The sequence below is a fragment of the Emydura macquarii genome, unplaced genomic scaffold (genome assembly GCF_026122565.2).
Source record: "Emydura macquarii macquarii isolate MOO-44397 ecotype Brisbane River unplaced genomic scaffold, CSIRO-AGI_Emac_v2 contig_67, whole genome shotgun sequence".
NCBI lineage: Eukaryota > Metazoa > Chordata > Testudines > Chelidae > Emydura > Emydura macquarii.
In genome coordinates, this window is record NW_027130204.1 from 1,228,593 (window position 1) to 1,249,342 (window position 20,750).

The 20,750-nt window shown below is 49.4% G+C and overlaps 1 long non-coding RNA gene across 1 annotated transcript in view; it reads right to left on the reverse strand.

The window, feature by feature from the left end:
• Positions 1–12,796: 12,796 nt before the first annotated feature.
• LOC137140819 (uncharacterized) overlaps positions 12,797–20,750 on the reverse strand; it is a 28,352-nt gene continuing 20,398 nt past the window's right edge. The window contains exon 3 of the long non-coding RNA XR_010916493.1: positions 12,797–13,108. This is a non-coding gene — a long non-coding RNA (uncharacterized lncRNA). The remainder of the gene's footprint in view (positions 13,109–20,750) is intronic.

Below are 20,750 nucleotides of genomic sequence, written 5' to 3' on the forward strand. Positions count from 1 at the left end.
AGCTATAGACTGGGGACCGACGAGCTGGGCAGCAGCTCTGCAGAAAAGGATCTGGGGATAACGGTGGATAAAAAGCTGGATATGAGTCAGCAGTGTGCCCTGGTTGTCAAGAAGGCTAATGGCATATTGGGCTGCATTAGGAGAGGCATTGCCAGCAGGTCACGGGAAGTGATTTATTCCCCTCTATTCGGCATTGGTGAGGCCGCATTTAGAATATTGTGTCCAGTTTTGGGCCCCCCACTACAAAAAGGATGTGGACAAGTTGGAGAGAGTGCAGCGGAGGGCAACCAAAATGATTAGGGGGCTGGAGCACAGGACTTATGAGGAGAGGCTGAGGGAACTGGGCTTGTTTAGTCTGCAAAAGAGAAGAGTGAGGGAGGATTTGATAGCGGCCTTTAACTACCTGAAAGGGGGTTCCAGGGAGGAGGGGGCTAGGCTGTTCTCAGTGGTGGCAGATGACAGAACAAGGAGCAACGGTCTCAAGTTGCAGGGCGGGAGGTCTAGGTTGGACATTAAGAAAAAGTTTTTTACTAGGAGGGTGGTGAAGCACTGGAATGGGTTACCTAGGAAGGTGGTGGAATCTCCATCCTTAGAGGTTTTTAAGGCTCAGCATGACAGAGCCCTGGCTGGGATGATATAGCTGAGGTTAGTCCTGCTTTGAGCAGGGGGTTGGACCAGATGACCTCCTGAGGTCCCTTCCAACTCTAATATTCTATGATTCTATGAACACAACTGCACCCTTTAGTGCGACAAACAGAGGTCCTGCTCCTTCACTCTCAGAGGCAGTGGACACTTCCCCCTGAGTTCAGTGGGAGCAGGAGGGGGCAGAAATACTGCGCTGGACTGATCCTACAGCAAGCACAAAGGCTGTGAGCAGGATGCACATAGATGGAGCGACATTGTTCTCCATCCTCAATGACTTCGGCCCTGGCTATGTATGTAAGACTCTTGTTCACCTTCAGTGTGCTGCTTATCTTAGGGGCTGGCATTAAGTGGGGATACAATTTGTCCTCTCGCAAGAGCAGGGGATTGGGAGTCAGGATTCTTGACTCTGCCACTGATTTCCTGGGTGACCTTGGGTCGGTCACTTAATGTCTCGGTGCCTCAGTTTCCTCATTTGTAGAAAGGAGATAAGGACACCAAGGTGCTTCCAAGGGGCATATTGAGGCTTGCTAGACTAACATTTGTAATGTGCTTTGAACTCACTGGCTGATGGAGCAACTGGAGATTGCAGTATTGTCATCAGTGACAACCGGCTGTAGCTGGCTAGTCATTCGAAAGGCTGTGATTAGTTGGGGGCACTGAAGAAATGTTCCTTAGGTTAATGACGTGTCACTGGGGCTTTTAAAAGCAAGACCAAGGTCATCAGTGGAGTGATGTTTGGACTAGACCCAAAGGGTCTGTTCTTGTGGAGGGCAATAGGACAGCTGCTGCTGGTTGGCTTGGTGATTAGGGTTCTAATCCTCCAGGAAGTCCCATCTCCTCCCATTCACATTTGATGTGTCATGAGGTAGGGGTCAGCGTCCTGGCTCCCCTGCCTGCCCGCCCTCCCTGGAACTGGCTGGGCAGGTCCCCTAATGCACGGGGGCAGGGGTCTTCCCAATAAAGAGAGCGTGAGCATTGATGAGGGCTCAGCCATTTGTTAGCTCAGGGCTCAGAGTTTGCAGAGCAGGGGACATTCCTGCTGAGGAGTGCACAGACAGAGGGGTAAACAATGGCAGCAGGGTTTACTGCTGCAGCAAAAATGAACCATTTGTCAAAGAGAGGAGAAGGCAGGAATGCAAACAACCTAAGGCCACGCGGCCTTGAGCTCTGATCTGCTTGGATCTCATGAGCTGAGCAAGGTACAACTTGGTCAGGACTCGTCCAGCCAGGACTTGACTAGGAATCCTACATCTAGAGCTACAGGAAGCAGTCTTGGTGACTTGGAAGGGGTGCCCTTCGCACTGGGACAGGCCTGACCCAATGTCCCTGTACAGTGCTGCGGGGTTTGCAGAGATCAAATTGGGAAATAGGGGAACTTTTCTAAGCTCCAGCCACACAACAAACTCCACCTACAAACGTCACCTCTCCCTATGTACAGTGCCAAGTCGATACACGGTGCAGATGTCCAAATATGACCAGAGGGGCTTTGCTGGGCATGCAGCTCTATTTAAAGGGAGTTATTCTTTGGATACTATATAAAAGCACAGGTCTGCTCATTTGTGGTAATTAAAAATCTCCTGGCAAGTTACTTCAGTCAGGAGATCCGCTCAGTTAATTATTTTTAGCTGACTTAAAATTCCCCCTTCAGTTCCAACCAGATTTATTATCCCTTCCCCTTTCCAGAGGCGCTACAGAAAGAAAAAAATAACTCTGATGACTCCCTCTTCCCAGTGACCACATGGCAATTGCTATTAGCCATTAGTCTAGGCCCCATTCCATGCCGGGCTCAAATTCCCATGGAAAGGAAAGGACAGAATATACTAATTAGAAGTTTACATGATATGATAAGGGCAGGAAATAACAAAAGGAGATGTCACCTGGAAAACTACAGCTAATCCTGATACATGAATATTCCTAGATTCCATGGTCAGAAGGGACCTTTGTGATCATCTAATCTGATCCTGTATAACGCCGGCCAGAAAACTACCCCCAAATCATTGGTAGAGGAGATCTTTTAGAAAAACAGCCCATCTTCATCTGAAAATTGTCAGTGATGGAGAATCCACCATAATTCTTGGTAAGAGCCCATTATTAAATAGTTGTTCCCCATGTAGGTACTTCTAGACTGTATTCAAGTCACCCCTTACCCTCTCTTTGGTAAGCTAAATAGATCAAGTGCCTTGAATTTCTTATGCTTTCTGATCTTTTTCTATGAACCCTCTTCAATTTATCAGCACCCTTCCTGAAAGCACAGATATTCAATGAGAGGAATAAGCTGGGAATGCAATAATGCTGAAAGAGAACTAGGTGTGAGAGGGAGCAGGAACATAACTATGAGTTTACACTGAGATATGCCAGGAACTGTAAAGCAGTAAAGCAGGAACTGGTTCTCCCTTCCCCTGTACTTTTGAAGTAATTTACACCTGGGCAAAGCAAGAGTGAAGTGGATCTGCTTTAGCAGCATTATGCACCCTTGCTGCAATGGTGTTCTGAACTACTTAGGTGCAAGGCAATAGAGAATCAGTCCCAGCATGAGTTTGCGTTGCGTGCGCAGAGGCACCTGCCATGGAGTAGAGACATGGCAGTCCCTCTGTCTACAGCTTTAGTATGACACCCCCTCTGCTCCCCCCATCCTCCCCAGGAATACGCATTTGCTTTGGATGCCTCTGTCTGGGTCATCTCATCATGGAAGAAGGAGGGGCTGGGTTTGCTCTTTCTATGACTCTGGTGTGCTTGCCAGAAATTCCTTGGTGAAGTGGAGGGAATTCAGAGAACAACAAAAAGCATGATGGGTGCAGAGGGGCTGACTCATGAGGAGAGGTTAAGAGAACTGAAAGGTGTCTCCTCACCTTGGGGGAAGCATGTCACTCCCACTGAACGTTAAATATAGGAGAATAGACTTCTTAGCGTGTGTAGCTTGGCCCAGCCATGACCAAGGGCCTACAAGGTACTGAGGTGATGGCCACCATCTTGCCTGACCCCCACTGGGGATTGAACCAGGGAGCGTCAGAGCTAAAAGTACAAGCTTCCACAGCTTGAGATAAAGCACCACAGCTAGAGTGAGCCCAGCTCCTACAAGTTGGGGACTAGATCCAGCCTGTGACCTGTAACCTACACTCATCAGTGGGTAACACTGAGCAGCCTCAACGCCTATTAGCTTTGGCAGGAGTTGAGGACACCCATCACTCACCAGAATGCACTCAGCGCCTCACAGGATTGGACCCAAAGAGTGGACATGACCAGCGGCAAATACGCAAGAGTGCAAGGACCCAGGAGCAAGGGGTGTTATTTAGTATCCGTCACACTGATGCTACTTATGCAGAGATGGGTCGCAGAGCTGTGAAGTGCGGAAGTGGATGTAGATCAGATGCTACGGCAGTTGCCCTCAGAGGTGAAGCTGATGGAATCTGCTGGTCTCAGCCCCTGATGCTCCTCATCTTGACCCAAGAGGCCTTCTGATTGGAACAAGATGGAGCTGTGTATGCTGGGACATGTAGTCTCTGTGGGCAACCTTTCTGCAGTCAAGATGGGAAGATGGCTGGACTTGGCTCTGTTTGATACAACAGATCACTTTGATTTGGATCACTTTGATTTTCTAATGTGGACCTTGGATGGGTACAGTTTGGAGGTGCCTCTACCGTGGCCTGTTTTCAGGGAGGCGGGGTGCCAGGGAGGGATAGGTACCAGCATCCTTCAAGTGTGTGGTCCCCAGGCTGGTGGCATGCAGGAGTTCTTCCATGCATATTCATTGGCACGCCAAGATGGGGGATATAGATATCCCTGTGTCCCAGCCCCTCTTGTGTTCAAGGAAGCCATGTTAATTATTATGGCAAACCCCTATTCGTCAGGGCACTCAACACCTCTACCAAAACCAAGGAGGAAAGAAAGCCTAAAAGGGCGAAGAAGGATTTTCATTATGAAGTTAATTAGCTTCTGCGCCAAGCTGCACCTTTTCAAGAGGAGGAATTAGAGGGATTTAATTGCTTTATCAGCCTTCTCTTTGATTTTCAGCAATCAGGCCGATTCCATTTAATTTAACTGCCACAGATGAGAAGAAAATTGATGCACTCACCTGCCTCGGAGCAGAAAGAGAGAGAGTGAGAAGGAAAAGTCGGAGAAATTGGCAAATATAGTGTCTGCAGATTAATGAAAACCAACAGCATTTGCTCACAATTGGAAACGCTATGCCTGCCCCGAGGTGTTTGGAGCTGTGCGTGTGCTGCTGCGCACTGCGATGTGAGACCCATCTTAATGGGCGGGAAGGGGGGCATGGGGGTGGACCTGCCCTGGGGAAACAAGGAAATGTATTTCTGAGATGATCGGGGATCAATTAATGGATGGCGATGAAGGGGGGCTGGGGACAGAACAGCAACGGCTTATACTGGCCTATCAGCGGGTCGCTATGCCGCGTGGGATGGGTGTAATGTTTGTTACGTATTCCGCCATTGGACTGTGTTCTCCCCTTGCAGGATGAAGGGCTTGGTAATATTCTGGGCGATGTGGGGTTCATATCCTGGGTGCAGATATGCAGGGAAACTGCAGGGGGCTTTGCCAATTGTGAGAGTCCTTACCCGCTTCTTTTCACCCCATATCAGAAAGGGGATACCCGTTCCTCCTGGCCTTTCCTTGAAGATATTCACTGGAGGGAGGATGAGAGAAAAAGAACAGGAGGAAGAGGGAGAAAGGGAAGAGGAAAAAATGGAAGGGAGAGGTGACGGAAGGAGGAAGAACCATGGAGTGATAAGGAAGGCAGGGAGAGCTGAGGGGGGCAGAACTGGGAATCTATCAAGGCAGGGGTGGCTCTGATTTGTATGAACTAGAGCCATGGTTTTCCATGACTGGTGCTTTTTGGGGTCCAACCAGAGTCATCTCAAAGCAGCCTGATTCTCAGAGGGTGAGTGCTCCTCACTTCCTCTACACCAGCCCCCTTAAAGGGGTCCCAAGTTGGGTCCCACGAAATGCAGGTCCCCTAAATACTTGAAAATCTTGGCCTAAATTTACAGTTCATCAAGTGGGAGCATGTTGGAAAGCGTGTCTCGGGCACGTCCAAATAGGATTCCCACGTCACACATCTTATGTACGGTAATCCCTTCAGCACTGCTAGCCACCCGGTGCTGGGTTGAAAGGAGGCTGCTCCCTCACTTTATAGTTAAAGGCCTTTGTTTTGCTGAATTTAGGAAGTTCTGCTTTATTCTTAGTCCCAGCAAAGGTGAGATGCCAGCCCAGATCTTCAGGGAGAGACCGTGCCCAAGTGAAGATGATGAGAATTGGTTGGATAGGACCAGCCATTCAGGAAGAAAGCACTTTCTCTTAGTCTAATGTCCCATCAGGCAAGATAATCAATAGAGCCGGTCGACAATTTTCGGATGGAATGTTTTTCCCTCAGAAAATGTTGTTTCGCCAAATCTGAAACTCCCCAATGGCACACATCAATTTTCATTACATCTTGTTTCTGAACTCCTGCCCCCCCTCACCGCCTCCTGAAAAAAAGCCTTTTGAGGAAGTTGAAACTTTCTCTTTTGATGTTTTTGGAATGTAACATTGTAATTTTCTGTTTCAAAACTGCTTTTCATTCAGACATGGCTTTTACTTTATGGTATTAACACTTTTTTTTTTTTTTTTAAATCATAAGGTCAACATCAAAACTAAACATTTTTATTTTATCAAAATGAACTTTTTTTCCAATTTACCTCCCAGATGAAAAGTTTTCTGAAATGTCCTTTCCTGAGACATTTTGAAATTCTTGGTTTCCATTCCAATTTGGAATGAAACAAATTTAGAAATCACAAGGATTTCCCGTGAAATGGAAATTCTGGTTCCTGCATAGCTCTGTTATGCAGGGCTCTTGAGTGAACCCCAGAGGGCATCAAGGCATAGTACCAACAGTGAGTTTATAGCGATGGATTCATTGTAAGTAGTTGCTAGTCCATGTTTTAGATGTTTAGCTTTTACACATCCCTCCTCTGTACTTGGCTTTGGCTTTCATTTAGACTGGACTGGTCTTTTAGGTAGAATTTGAAGATAAGAATGATTATTAATTATTCACAAAAGCCCAGGCTGAGATGAGGCTAGATCAGCTATATTGTCGTAGGCCCTGGTATAAGGACATAATAAGAAACAGTCCTTGCCCCAAAGAGCTGACAATCTAAAAAGATGGGCAGGAAGGGGAATCCAAGGCATAGAGAGGTGAAGTGACCCAGGGCAGCAGGGGACTCTGGGTAACCATCAAGGGTGCGGGTCACATGCTAGGATCATCTGGGCACCTCTCAAACAATGACCTGCCATCACAGGAGCCTTGGGCATCAGTGGCAGCTCAAACCCTCCCATTTGCTGCCTGTGGCACACCAGAGTGTAGCCTCCTGAGGACCATAATACTTTGGTCTCATTCCAGTCGCTGGGGTTAACATGGGATGGTGGCTAGAGGTCAGACTAGATGATCTGGAAGTCCCTTCTGGCCTTAAACTCTGACATAGGCAGAGTTCTTCAGCTGGTCGGTAGCCAAGCCTGGAATAGAACTCAGGTCCCAACTCCCCCGCTAGCGACCTAACCAATAGACCACATTGTCTCCCTAATAGCACCGCCATTAGCTGGCAGCCGGCGACCAGCGCAGATAAGAAGCAGGGCTGGTTAGAAGCTGGCATCTTGGCTAGAACCCTTAAGTCTTAGAAGACAGAGCTGGCTCTTGGCTAGAACCCAGCGCCCTTGGGTGTAGGGTTAGAAAGCAGCAGCCTGTGGGCTGTAATTGAAACCTTAGGAGGGGAATCTCTCCTGGCAACCCTGAGTTGGCTCATCCCTGGCGGTGAGATGAAGGGGTTAACAAGGTATTATTTTCCCACAAAAGCCCTGACGATGCATTTCCTTGCAGCCTGCCTGCCAGCCTTGGCCTAGCTCCGTAGATCGGAGGCTGGTTATCACGAATATTGAGCTGTTGTAACCTCTGTCCCCTTTGATTAAAGTGGCGCTGCTGTGAATTTCTCAGTTAATCATGCCTTGGCTGGCAGGGTCAGCTTGCAACCCGGCAAGTTCAGAAAACTACAGTAGAGGAGAGAAAGGTAAAATGTATTATGCAAATGTGATTATGATCAAGTCAGATTCCACCCGGCCCAGACCTCCTGGCCCCGACAAAGCTGAAGAGAGATTCATAAAGAACCCGTCCTTCTAGGAGCTGATCTGGCCAGCCGGGGAAGCAACTCTCACTCCCAATGACCTGCTGCACTGGTGTGAGGTTGCGGGGTAGGCCATGTTCCTGGAGTATGCAACTGCTGGGGGGAGAGAACGGGATTCTTCAGCTGTTTTTCAGCCTCAAGGTCTGTGATTGACAACTGTTCCACGGAGCACATTGAAATGAGCTCTTAGCCAAAAGACCCAGAAGTGATAGCACTGCTCTCTGCTCTCCACCTTGGGGCGAGAGGGGTCACGGGACAGGACAGGGAGCCTAGCAACTTGTAGATGATTCCAAGTTACCCAGGAGAGTCAAAGCAGCCTGTTGGTATCAGGGCGTGGGGACAGGACTAGGGGACAAATCCGCAGGGAGGTTCGTGGGGGCTGCAAAAACAAGGGTCCCTGTAAGTGCATCAGACTAGATGATCCCAATGGTCCCTTCGGGTCTTAAAATCGCTGAGAATGCAGGAGGAGGAGGCAGGCACAGGATCAGGAATTGAGAGATCTGGGTTCTGGCACAGCCTTGCTGTGAGCATCTCCTTTTCCCTCCCTGTGCCTCAGTTCCCCTGCCTGTACAATGGGGGGCATGAGGCTTCACGGACATCACTTTGAGGTGCTTTAGAAGGGAGCTCTTGTAGGAACACCTGGAGGGCATGGCCAAGAACCGGGCCCTGCACCGTGTGGGAAAGGCTCAGCCCGCCTCCAGCAATTCATAATCGAAGCAGAGAAGACAGACAAACAGAGGGAGGAGAGCCAGGGGAAAGGGTCATGCCCAAGGTCACCCAACAGGTCAGTGGCAGAGCCAAGAATAGCTGGGAGTTTGCTCGTTGGGGCAAGCCAGACAGAAAGCTCTTTCCCTGGGGTGGTGGGGGGAGGGTTCCGTATCAATTCATTTTCCACCTGCATCCCAACCTAACTCCCCCCACACTTACATTATCACTGAAAGAGGGACACAGAAGACACCCCCTCATGTACCCCCGCGTGCAGCCTGGGACCCTTCTGTTGCCCACGCCAAGAGTCAGTGTCCTTCCCAGCAGCTGGAGATCGCTCTCTTCAGCTCAGAGGTGGGGGTGTTGCTGGGATTTGGCTGGGGAGATGGGAATGCCGGGGTCCTCCCCGGATGGAGCAAAGCAGGGCTGAACTGGGGAGTAGGGCCCAGGGAACAGCTAGAAATTGATTTTGCAGTGCAGGTCTGATCCAGGGAGCAGAGCACAGGGGGCGGGGATGGGGTGGGGGGTGCTGGAGGAGGAGTGAGCACAGCAGGGCATTCCTGATCAGACCCTCTAATTAACTGCTTGCTCTTATTTTATTTCCTCCAATCTTTCCATTTTTGCATCATTTGTTCCCCCATTCGAGCGAAACAGCGAGAAACTTTTTAAAATTTAAATTCCACAGTGCTGGAACTGGGCCCCTGCTGGGGAGAAAGTCCTGGAGCGCTGCTCTGATGGCTTTGGGAACGGAGGGCGATGTTTCTTTGATTCCCACTCCTTCCAAAGGCAGGTGCAATTCTGCTTGCTCGGGTCACATGCTCCCTGTGATGCGCTCAAACTTCAGAACCATGAGCATGGAACCGCAGTGCCTGCTGCTATTTGAAAGACCCCTAAGCTTGAATTTTAGTAGGTAACGCAGGCAGATATCTTCCCATCATGGGGCCTAGCTCGATTTATGCCTGCCTTTCCCTGGGCTGCTTCTTGCTACGTTGCCATAGACGCCACAGATACTTATGGTGCATTTAGTAGAGGTGTCGAATGCTCCTGTCCATGTGGCTCAGGGAACATGGGCTGGTGTGTGAGCTGATGAAAACCCTGTGCACTCCCCTCTTCGGAGAGGGGACACTGACGCTCAACACTCTTTGGTGAAGTGCTTGAGGAACGTAACTGAGCATCCTCGTCTCCGTTGCACAGATGGAGGAACTGAGGGACCAAGAGGAAAGTGACTCACCCAAGGGCTAGTGGCCTATCCTCTGCACTACTCTGGTGTCCTAGAAAAATGGACTGTCCCCTAATCTAGCTGTTCCCACACCCACAGCAAACCTCTGAGAGGAGATGGGCCATGCACTACACTCTGAAGGTAATAAACTGAGCTTCTGGCTGGGAAAGCAGATGCCACAGTCAAGCGTTCTCCACGGAGAGCTCCTAGCAGCCAGCCCCATAGTGATTCAATCCAAGGACTGTTAACTTGAGCATCCCGCTGGTCTCAGTCAGCAGATCAAAGGCAGACAGCACTGCACAGGGCTGTGTAATTCTGGCTCATGGCCTTGTACTGCCCCTGTGAACTGTCAGTCAGGGCAGCGAGTGGAGAACGGGTATAATGTGTGGCTGTGCCCAGCTGAGGAGCTGGCCCTGGGTGTAGCCTGTGCCCAGTGGCAGCAGCAGCACACAGCGCAAGCTGGACCTCCCAAGGGCCTGTCAGCAAGGCTGCCATTTCCAGGAGCAACTCTAGCTCCCCCTTTGGATGGGCACAGCTCACCACACAGAGCTGGTGCTGCTGGTTTGTTCAGCATTAAGAGGAGACACCTGCTTCATTCTTCTCTCCGGACAGCCCTGCGGTTATGGCGCCCCCCCGCATGCATGCCCCTGGCGGACCTTCTAAATGCGCAGCCAGGATTGGTGCATGGAAACAGGGATGATGCTGGGTTGGGGGGAGATTTTGGCCTAACTCTGCCCCCACGGTGAGATCAATGGGCGCTTCAGCGTCTACTTTGGTGGGAGCAGAGTTAGGCAAGTGCTTCTGGCAATCCTGGCCACATTTTACTCCCTGTTGTTGTATTTATAGCCCAGGAAGAAGTCCCCCTGGGTCTCACTGCAGCTAGTCCGTCCCTTCCCCACCTGAATGCCTTCCCATCTCTCCAGTAGCCTGTCCTCCTCCTTGCCTTCTATATGTCAACAGTGACTGGCTCCTTCTCAAGAGACCCCAGCAGGCGAGAGGCAGCCCAAGGCCACAAGCTGGGCTTCTTTTACCTTGCGCCGGAGTAGCCAGGAAGGGGCCCTGTTTGCCAAGAACATCAGTGTTTGGTCAGCTCTGGGAGGGGAGGTATTTGGGTTCAGGAAGTGGAACAGCTGAGGGCTGAGGATTTTCTGTCACCAGGCAGAAAGCTGTAGGACTGTCCTTCCCTGCGAGCCCCCACCCAGTGCTGGCATGGTTCTCTCCTGCTGGGAAGACAGGGTGAACTCTGGCTCCATGTTCATCCAATCTTAGGTCTCTTCCCACATCACCAGTGGACAACACGAGCCTGCCCAACCCAGAGCTAGACCCACCGTCATATTTATTCCCAGGGGCTGGGAGTTCTGAAGTTAGGCACCCAACTCCTATTGACAGCCAATAGGAGTTGGGCACCTCCCTCCAGTAGTGTTCAGTGCTTAAGGTGATTGGGAGAGCTCTGCTTTATTCTGTGTCCGACTGTGCACAAGAGATTCCCAGTGCCCTGCCCAGATACTCTGTCTGGGAAGCTTAAAGGTGACAACGCACCTCCATTCGGCGACTTTGGAAATCCAAACCTCCAGGGTTTTCCCATCTCCACAGCTCTCCTAGAGCCAAGAGCTAGGGAGGGACCGCAAGGGTCATCTAGTCTAACCCCCCCTGCAAGGTGAAGGATTTGTTGTGTGTAAACCATCCAGGACAGATGGCTATCCAGCCTCTTTTTGCAAAACTCCAGTGAAGGAGCTTCCACAACCTCCCTAGGCCATCTGTTCCATTGTCCGACTGTTCTCACAGGTAGGACGTTTTTCCTGAAATTCAGTCTAAATCTGCTATGCTGTAGTGTGAACCCATTACCTCTTGTCCGGCCCTCTGTGATGAGAAAGAACAACTTTTCTCCATCTTTTTTACAGCAGCCTTTCAATTATTTGAAGACCACTATCATCTGTTAATGCCACCTAAGATTGCAGTTGCTTTTTTCGCAGCAGCATCGCATGGCTGATGCCTGCTGAGTTTGTGACCCTAGTGGACTGCGGATGGAATTTTCTTAAGGCCCTAAAAGTGACTGAGGAGCACAAGCCCTCTGACTTTCCAGAGTGCCTCAGTTTCCTAAGCACCCTGAAGTCCAGCCTTGCCCTGCAGTGATCATGCAATTGGCCAGTCATGCTGGGGGAGGGAGCTAGGCTGCCAGGCTAGTCATTGCCAAGCCCGGCGGCATACTCTGGGGAAACCTTGGGGAAGCCTCTGTGTGAGTCATTGATCCCCATCTGCAAGGCACTAGGCTAGGTTACCTGAAGACACCCCACCCTAGCTGACTCTCACATCTCGTGGATCATCCTTTGGACCAGCTGTCTGCTGTATTCTTTTCTCGCCTCCTGCAGGCGATTCCATTGTGGAGCCTTGGGGCCAATCCCAGTCCCTACCACCAGCCCTTCTACACAGCTCTGACAGCAGATAGGAACCAGGGGAGTCAAAGCAGCCCTCCACTGACTGCCTCTGTGCAAAGCCCAGTGCAGGAGCAGGTCCACAGGTGGGAACGGGTGCAGCAGGATGGGTCTGTAACTCATGCTGCTACAGAGATTTTGAGCTGCTCTGGACCGTAGATAATTCTTAAGAGGCTGCCATGAATTACAGCACTCCTGGGGCTGCTCTGATTTACACCGGGGACCCATTTCATCCCTGGGAGTAGCCCAGAATCCCGAGGGTGCCAAAGATGGCTTAAAGCTACCTCCTTCTGTCTAGGGGCACAACGTAGAACCTCAACCCTTGTTGCTGTCACAGCTGAAGCTTTAAGAGTGTGCCCATCACCCTAATATCCTGCCTTCCCCCTTCCTCTTCTTCCTCTCTTCTCTTCCTCTTGGCCTTCCTTTCCTGCCTCTCTTCCCCCACTGCCTTCCACTCCCCTGCCTGAGTTTGCTGCCTCTTGATTAAAATGTTGACTTTAACTTGGAATTAACCTGATTAATGTAATTGAAAGTAAAAGTCCACTGCTCAGCACTTTGGATGATGAGTGGAGATGGATTGAGAAAGAAAGCTTTCAGATTGAATACACTTCTCTCCTCTGGCTGTTAATTGCACCGTTTACTGGTACCTGACTCGCTGACCGTCAGTGTTTAGTCCAGTTAATGATGATACACAGTCCATACTTTCCAGAGATAATTAAAAAAAACATTTCAGCAGACACAGTTCTGCAGGGAGCTTTCCCGCCTGTCGCAGTCAGCAGGACCCAGGGCTTGCAGGGGGACAAGACTGCTCCTTGGGTACAACGAGTTGATCTGGCCTTGGTTCTTCTGTTTGGGAGAGGGGAGAAATACTCTAATGTGCTGGACTCTCGACTGTCAGATATTGGCCGCCCAGTTAGATTGTAAGCTCCTCAGCAGTGATCCTGTGAGGAAGGTTGGCTTTGTGGTTAAGGCTCAGGGCTGAGACTTTGCAACAAGGCATCGATTCCTTACTCTAGAACAGCTACTTAAAAAGTACTGAGGCAGCTCCCAAAGCAGATAAGCACCTTGTGGGATTTTCAAAAGCGCCTCACTCCTATTGAAACCAGCGTGGCTTAGGTGATTAGGCACATGTAAAAGTCCCATGTGGCACTTAGCTACATCCTTAGGTACCTAAAAACTTCTTCAGATCTGGCCCTCTGTGCTTCAATTCCCCATCTGTAAAATGGGGGGTCATGAAACTTCCACTGAGAGAAGGGGCAGGGTTATCTCCATTTTGTGGCTGGGGAGTTTCTGAGTCTGTATGGAAGCAGGAAGGCAACAGAGGCAGGGAACCCAAGGATGATATGGGTAAATGGCCCAGCTCGAGAAGCTATTCAGATCAAATCTTGCCAAAGCCACACCACCAGAAAGGAATGTCAATTCTAGTGGGTGAAATGTAAGATGGCGGTTGGGGCGATGAAGAATTTCATATAGCAAATAACCAACTGCATCCAACAAATAATCAGGCATTCTTTAAATAGCCCAGAAACAGAGACCTGGGTTGCTGGACTACCAGGAAGCAAAAGGAGCTATGAGAGGGATAAGGACACTGCAGAGAAACTAAACATACCATCTCGTTGTGGCAATCTTCACCACAGATGGGGTTGTGGAGATCCCTAGCCTGGACCTAGTCTGTTCAGGCAATAAAGGTGAGGCACTGTCAGAGACAGAGGTGTTGGAGGAGGGGGAGGTGATAAAGTAAATTGGAACAAGCCCCCAGGTGTAGACAGTTTCACAAAAGTGCTCTGAAGGAGCTTAAGAGTGAAGTGGCTGAGCTGTTACAAATATGGATTCTCTCGTTGAAATCAGCTACAGTACCAGAGGGGGGCAAATGTTACACCTGCCATTCAAAAGGTGCTAGAGGGGATATGGAGAATTGTCAAAAACTATTACTTTAGTACTAGATAAATTGGCAGAAACAAGAATTGAAAGTACATGCTATTGAAATATCAGCGGTATCTAAAGGAAGGAGGAGAGACCACATGGTCTAACAAGCCTACCAGCTTTAATATGGCCAGCACCCTCACACAGCAGCGCCTGCCTCCCTGGTGACAGAAACCCACCTAATGGAAGAAGGGGAAGCCCAGGACAGCACGATAGAGAAACCAGCGTGACATCTGTGAAGGAAAATCATTCCTTTCCAGTCTACTAAAATCTCTTGGAGTATCAACAAAATTGGAGATAAAGGAGAATTGATTGAGATCATTTTACTTGGACTTGCAAAAAGCCTTTGACAAAGTCCCTTCCAGGAGATGTTAAGGGAAGAAAGTAGCCAGGTGATGAAAGGCAAAGTACTGTTATGGATCAGAAATGGGCTAAGGGGTAGAAACCCAAGAGTTAATGTTCAATGTGGTGAAAGATTAGCATGGGTTACCCAGGGCTTTGTAATAGTGCCAAAGTTGTTTAACACAGAATCATAGAAATGTCAGGCTGGAGTTGTCCTCAAAAAGGTCATTGAGGCAGGCTTAAGTACCCCTAGACAATCCCTGACAAGTGTGTGTGTGACCTGTTCTTAAAAACCACCAGTGATAGGGACTCCACAGCCTCCCTTGGTAACCTAGTCCACTGCTTGACTACCCTTAGAGTTAGAAAGATTTTCCTGATGTCCAACCTTAATATCCCATGCTGCACACTAAGCTGATTACGTCTTGTCCTGACCTCTACGGATGTGAAGAACAATTGATCACTGTTCTCTTTATAACAACATTTTACATATTTGAAGACCATTATCAGGTTCCCCCCTCAGCCTTCTCTTCTCTAGACTAAACATGCCCAGTTCTTTTAACCTTTCCTTATAGGTTATGTTTTCTAAACCTGTTTATCATTTTTGTTGCTCTCCTGTGGACTCTCCAATTTGTCCCGCTCCAGCTGAAGCTTCACCCATACTGAGTAGAGTGGGACAATTACTTCCCGTGTCTTACATGTGACACTCCTGTTAATATACCCCAGAATGACATTTGCCTTCTCTGCAACTGAATCACACCGCTGGCTCATATTCAATTTGTGACCCACTATCACCTGCAGATCTTTTCAGCTGTACAGCCACCTAGCCAGTTATTCCCCATTCTGCATTTGTGCATTTGATTTTTCCTTCCTAAGTACAATACTTTGCACCTGCCTTTATTGAATTTCATCCTGTTGATTTCAGACCAATTCTCCAAGAGCATTTTGAATTCTAATCCTGTCCTCCAAAGTGCTTGTAACCCCTTCCAACTTGGTATCATCTGCAAATTTTATAAGTGTACTCTCCAGTCCAACAAAATCGTTAGTGAAAATAACAAATAGTGCCAGACCCAGGACAGACCCCTTGATACATCCTCCCGGTTTTACAACCAACCATCAATAACCACTTGGAGTATGGTTTTGCAACCTGTTGTGCACCTACCTTATAGTGATTTCATCTGGACCTCATTTCCCTAGTTGGCTTATGAGAATGTCACGTGGGACTGTGTCAAAAGCCTTGTTTGAATTCATTCACTAACAACCCATCTGAAGAACAATCTGGCCCAGAGAATCAGCAGCCAAGTCTAGATTCCAAACAAACAAAACCAGAAAATAAAAACAGCAAACCAGTCCAGAGTTCAACCGCACTTAGCGGCAAGTTTCCAAGCACTGAGAGTGCCCTGCACGCCCTATTCTCCCCCATCAGGGCAATATTTCCAGAGAAATCTAGTGTTTCAGTTTAAAGGGCCAGGGTATGGAATTAAGACTAATGAGCCGACCGTCCCACTGAACAGAGCTGATAGCATCACCTATTGCATTTCTCTGAGTGAAGCTAATTCGGGGCCCGTTCGAAGAAAAATACAGGCATGGGAAACTCCTTGTGGACACAACTGTTAATTTGTGTGTGAGTAGAAGTCGCACTTTCACTCATTTCCCAGGAAATCCTCTCGACACCAAGTAAGCAGCTGGGTGCTGAAGGGTGCAGGTGGCCAGGGAAACTGGGGTCAGGGCGGGCAAGGAGGATACTGGTAGGAACAGACACTGTGGAGTGTTAACAATTACTGCCCCGCTGTCTGGCCTGGGAGCAGCTCCACGCAGAGCAGTAAGTGCATGGTGTTAAATGAGGAGAGCAGGATGATCTGCTTCTGGGAAGGGGAAGGATTATTAAGGATGGTCTAAGGCTTTAATTAAGAGAGGGGAATTCAACAGGGTTGGGGATTCAGTTCCCACTGGGAGCTGGGCACCTAACTGCTTTTGGTGCCTTTAAAATTTCCCCCAAGGATTATATGGTTCCTGGAGAAGGTCTATTAGCCCATGGAATGGTCTCCCAAGACGGAAAGCAGTGGGATCTTCATTGCTGGAGTTACAAAGACCCTGTGGGAAGGGGTTGGCTCTGCCTGGAGCCCTTGGGGGCAGCTGGGGAGGAGGAAGAGCAGCAGGAGGGACTGCTGTGAGAGCTGGCACCAGCAGCAGCGCAGAGGCTCTTGTTTGCTATTACATACGAAGCCTCCTGCACTAAGCGACATCAAGCCTCATTATTTTCATCCCATGCCACATTTGTAACCTGTTACCGAGTAAATTGTGATAAAATAGACTGGAGCAGCCCAAGCTCTGACTTTCCACTCAGACGCCTGCCGGGAGCCTAGCACCCAAGCACAGGGCCTTGCACAACTAACTTCTTAAAGGGGCAGGGCACCTTTCTGTACAACAGCAGGGCTTACAGGATGGCCACATACAGCAAATGTCAGCTATAACAATATTCCCCTTGCACTTTCCAGGTGGCAATCACAAACATGAATTGAGTCAGCCCCAAGAGCTGGGTCAGTATCATTAGCCTCATCTTATATCTGGGGAAAGAGAAGCACCGGGGGAGGAAGCAACCTGTCCAACGTCACCCTGCACCTGGGCTGGGAACAGCCTCCAGACTCCCAGACCTGTGCCTGAAGCACAAGACAGGCTCCTCACGGTTTAAGATTAAAGCAGCAGTGTGAGCAAACGTGAAACTTTTCTCTGCCTCCTCCACTTCAGGTGAGACCTGCTAAGCCTGGACAGTGCTGGGGCATGGCAAACAGCTGCTTGCTGGGTTCTCTCTTTTTGGCAAGTTTGAAAGCAGCTCAGGCTTTCCCAGTTACTGAAAGAGATCTGAGTTCATTTCCATGCTTGTGGCAAGAAGTTCTGTTTTTGCATGAGCAGCATGTGTTTTTGATGGCTACAAATACAGCAGTAAAAGGTGTTAGAGATGGTTAGCAGGAGCCACTTTCAGACTAACAACCTGTAACAGCTGATTAGCCATTTATTAAGACATCGGTTCATCAGGCATTATCCCAGTTTAAACATAACCTTAATGGAAAGTGTGACCTATTCTCTGCCCACCAGGTAAGATGCAGACAAAGGGAGTACTGGGTCCGCCCAAGTGACACAAGGAGTCTATGGCAAAGACAGATCTCCATAGCCATAGCCCATCCTTCCATTCACGTCATTACCTGGGGGACCATGATTTTTAAGCCAGTCTGGTTTACTGCTAAAGCTACTCCAGTAAAATAGGTGGCTGTGCTGGCTGGGGAATGTAGCCGGAGAACTCCACGGTCACCCCCCTCTGCTGTCAGTTGCTGCAGTCCATAGCATCTGATCTTCTGCATTTAATTGCATTTAATTAGTGATATTCTTCTCCCACACCTTCCTCTCCTCAGGCTGCCTCTCTCCTAACCTTCCCAGATGTTCTCTGGGTCAAGCCCTACAATCCTCACTCAGGCAGCACTCCCGCGGAAGAAGCAAAGTCTAGGTTACAAACAAACAAGCCACACTTTCATGCTGAAGGCCTCCAGCATTTGGGCCTCTGTCTTTATTCCTTTGGGATAGCCCTGGTGGCTCTAGGAGGCTGCAGGGAAGAACCAAAAGGAGAAGAATTATGTGGATAGCTAGGCAGAACTGACTTATCTAAGAAGCTTCTTGGGTGGTAGGGGCAGGACCTTGAAGAGGTGGAATTTAGGGCCTGTAGAAATAAATATCCCTTCCTCCAAGGTCCGGCTCATCTCATGGACAGTTTGCTGTTGTCCCAGAGATGGGGAAGCCATTTTGGTCCCTCAATCTCTATGGGATTATTTATGTTACAGTAGCACCTAGAGGCGCCAAGATGCTAGGTGCGGTACACATGCACCTAGGAGGAGAAAGTCTCTGCCCTGAAGAATGTACAGTCTGAATAGGCAAAAGGTGGAAGGGAAACAGAGAGTAAACGACTTGTCCACAGTCACTCAGTGGCCAAGCTAGGAACAGAATGCACGTCTCTTGGCTCCCAGTCCGGTGCCCTGCTAAGATTGTTTTGTATATTCCAATCTAACCTAGCCCTCTCTCATTGTGTGCACTCTTTATACTGTATCTTTCTACTATCTGCTTTCCCCACCTCTGTTTTCCCTGTGTGCTATTAGCACTCAGATTTCTCCTGCTCTCTTGTGAAGAAACACACCTCTTGGTACGGGTTGGCACCTCCACTATTTAGACTTCAATTCCTTGACTAAGACGTTTCCATACAAATCATCAGAAAACCTGAAACCTGATGTGAAGTTCCTTTTCTCCTACAGGCTACCAACCATGGCTCATCAACAAACACTATAGCCCTGTGTGGTGGAAAGCTCCATCATTCCAGTAGATGGGTCCATGGAGAGGTCAGCATTGCATCCCTAGATGCAGCATTGCAGGCAGCCCCTCTGGGTGGCAGTGTTTTCCTGAAGGGTCAGGGATGAGAGTTCTGACGCAGGTGAAATTCTCTTTTTTATTAATGGAGGGTTGGCCTGTAAGAAGAAATTGACTGAAATAGCTCCCCAGGTGGACACTGTTCTGGAATGAAAGTGGTTTTATTCCAGAACAATGTTTCGGAAGCACATTACTATTCCAGAATAAAGGGACTTTTTAATTCTGGAATGGAGTGTCCATGTGGAGACCTGTTCTGGTCAATTTCCCCACATAAACAAGATTGATTCATACACACTTCTACTTTGGCAGGTGTCAGCTTCGCCCTCACAGTCTAGCACTCTGGGGCACACTGGGAAGGGACAGCCTTGCGCTTATGTCAGCCACTGCTTCCCTTTGGAGCAGCGGTTCTCAACCTTTTTTACAGAGTACCACTCGGGTCAGGTACAGTCGGGTCAAGTACCACTTCACCTAACTGTGTCTGGCCACAGTAGGACTCGGTAAAATTGCGGGGTTGCGTGAGAGATCGATGCCCTCCGCCGAAACCCTGCCGCCCTTTCACACTTTTCGGCGGCAGAGAGGATGGGACTGGCAGCAGCGACCCGGTTTCTCTGCGGCTGAAAATGGGTATCGCGGCGGAGGGGGGCTTTAATTCGGCGGCAGAGAGTTTTTTGACCGGCGGCAGGGGAAGGGATTCAGTGGCGGCACGGTTTCACGGCGGCGGAAGGGGGGGGATTCGGCGGCGGCGGGGGTGGGGATCGGCGGCGGCAGGGTTTGGCGGCGGCGGTGAGAGGGGGATTCGGCGGCGGAATCGGCGGCGCGTTTTCCATCGCGTACCTCCAAGCCGTCTTCCGCGTACCACTGGTGGTACGCGTACCACCGGCTGAGAACCCCTGCTTTGGAGAGTATTCCATAGATGACTAGATCTCACTGGAGGATGGGCCCTCGGGCAGAGCAGCAAACACTACTCCTCTGAATAGCCTCATTAACTCAGATGGTCCTACACATGGGAACAATGTTAGGTACATGCACAAGCGTTTGCAGCATCAGGCACTGAATTTCTCCTTCTTTAATTCCACGCCATTACTCCTCCTTGCACCCCTAACTCACTGCAAGTAATTCCTTTCCTGCCTTGGGGCCAGACCCTAAATCATGCTGAGAAGCACCTGACTCCATGATTGGTCCATTGACTTCAGTGGAGTAAGATGCTATTCAAGGTGTGGTACAGGAACCCAGTGTTATTATTATTTATTATCTGTATTATCCGTCGCACCTAAGACCTCTAGTCATGGACCAGGAGTCCATTGTGCTAGGTGCTGTACAAACACAAACCAAGAAGACAGTGCTTGTCCCAAAAAACTGCCTCAGTTCCCCCTCTATAAAGTCACAGAGCTGCACTGAAGACAAAGATCCAAGAAAGCTTGTCAGATTCTCAGACACGACTGTGGAGAAAGCCAGATGAACACGCAGAAAAATTGTGTTTCACCTTGGAGCAAGGCAGACGGCTGATGTTGGGACGGGCTGTGATCGACAGTCATTTGTACAGTACGGCCATACTTGGACACTACACCATCATCACATGGAGGCCAGGTGGCTGCATTAACCTTCCTTTCGATTAGTGACCCCAGGCAGGGATGTGCACTCAGCCCCACGTGAGGCAGAGCTGCAGTCTGGCTCCTTAGCACGACAGTGCCATAAGAAAAGGTCTTGGTTTGTTTTCCTCTCCTCTCCAGGCTGCCTGCAAACAGCGCCACCCCCAGTGCCAGTCTCTGCTGTCCACATGCCATGCCAGAAATAGACCCCAGTCCATCGCTTAGGTGAGGGGCTTTCAATCTAACCCTGCTGCTGAGGGATCCCTGGCCTCCACTCTCCTAGGGCATGTCAAGGCTGCTGCAGTGTAGACATATCCTTAGA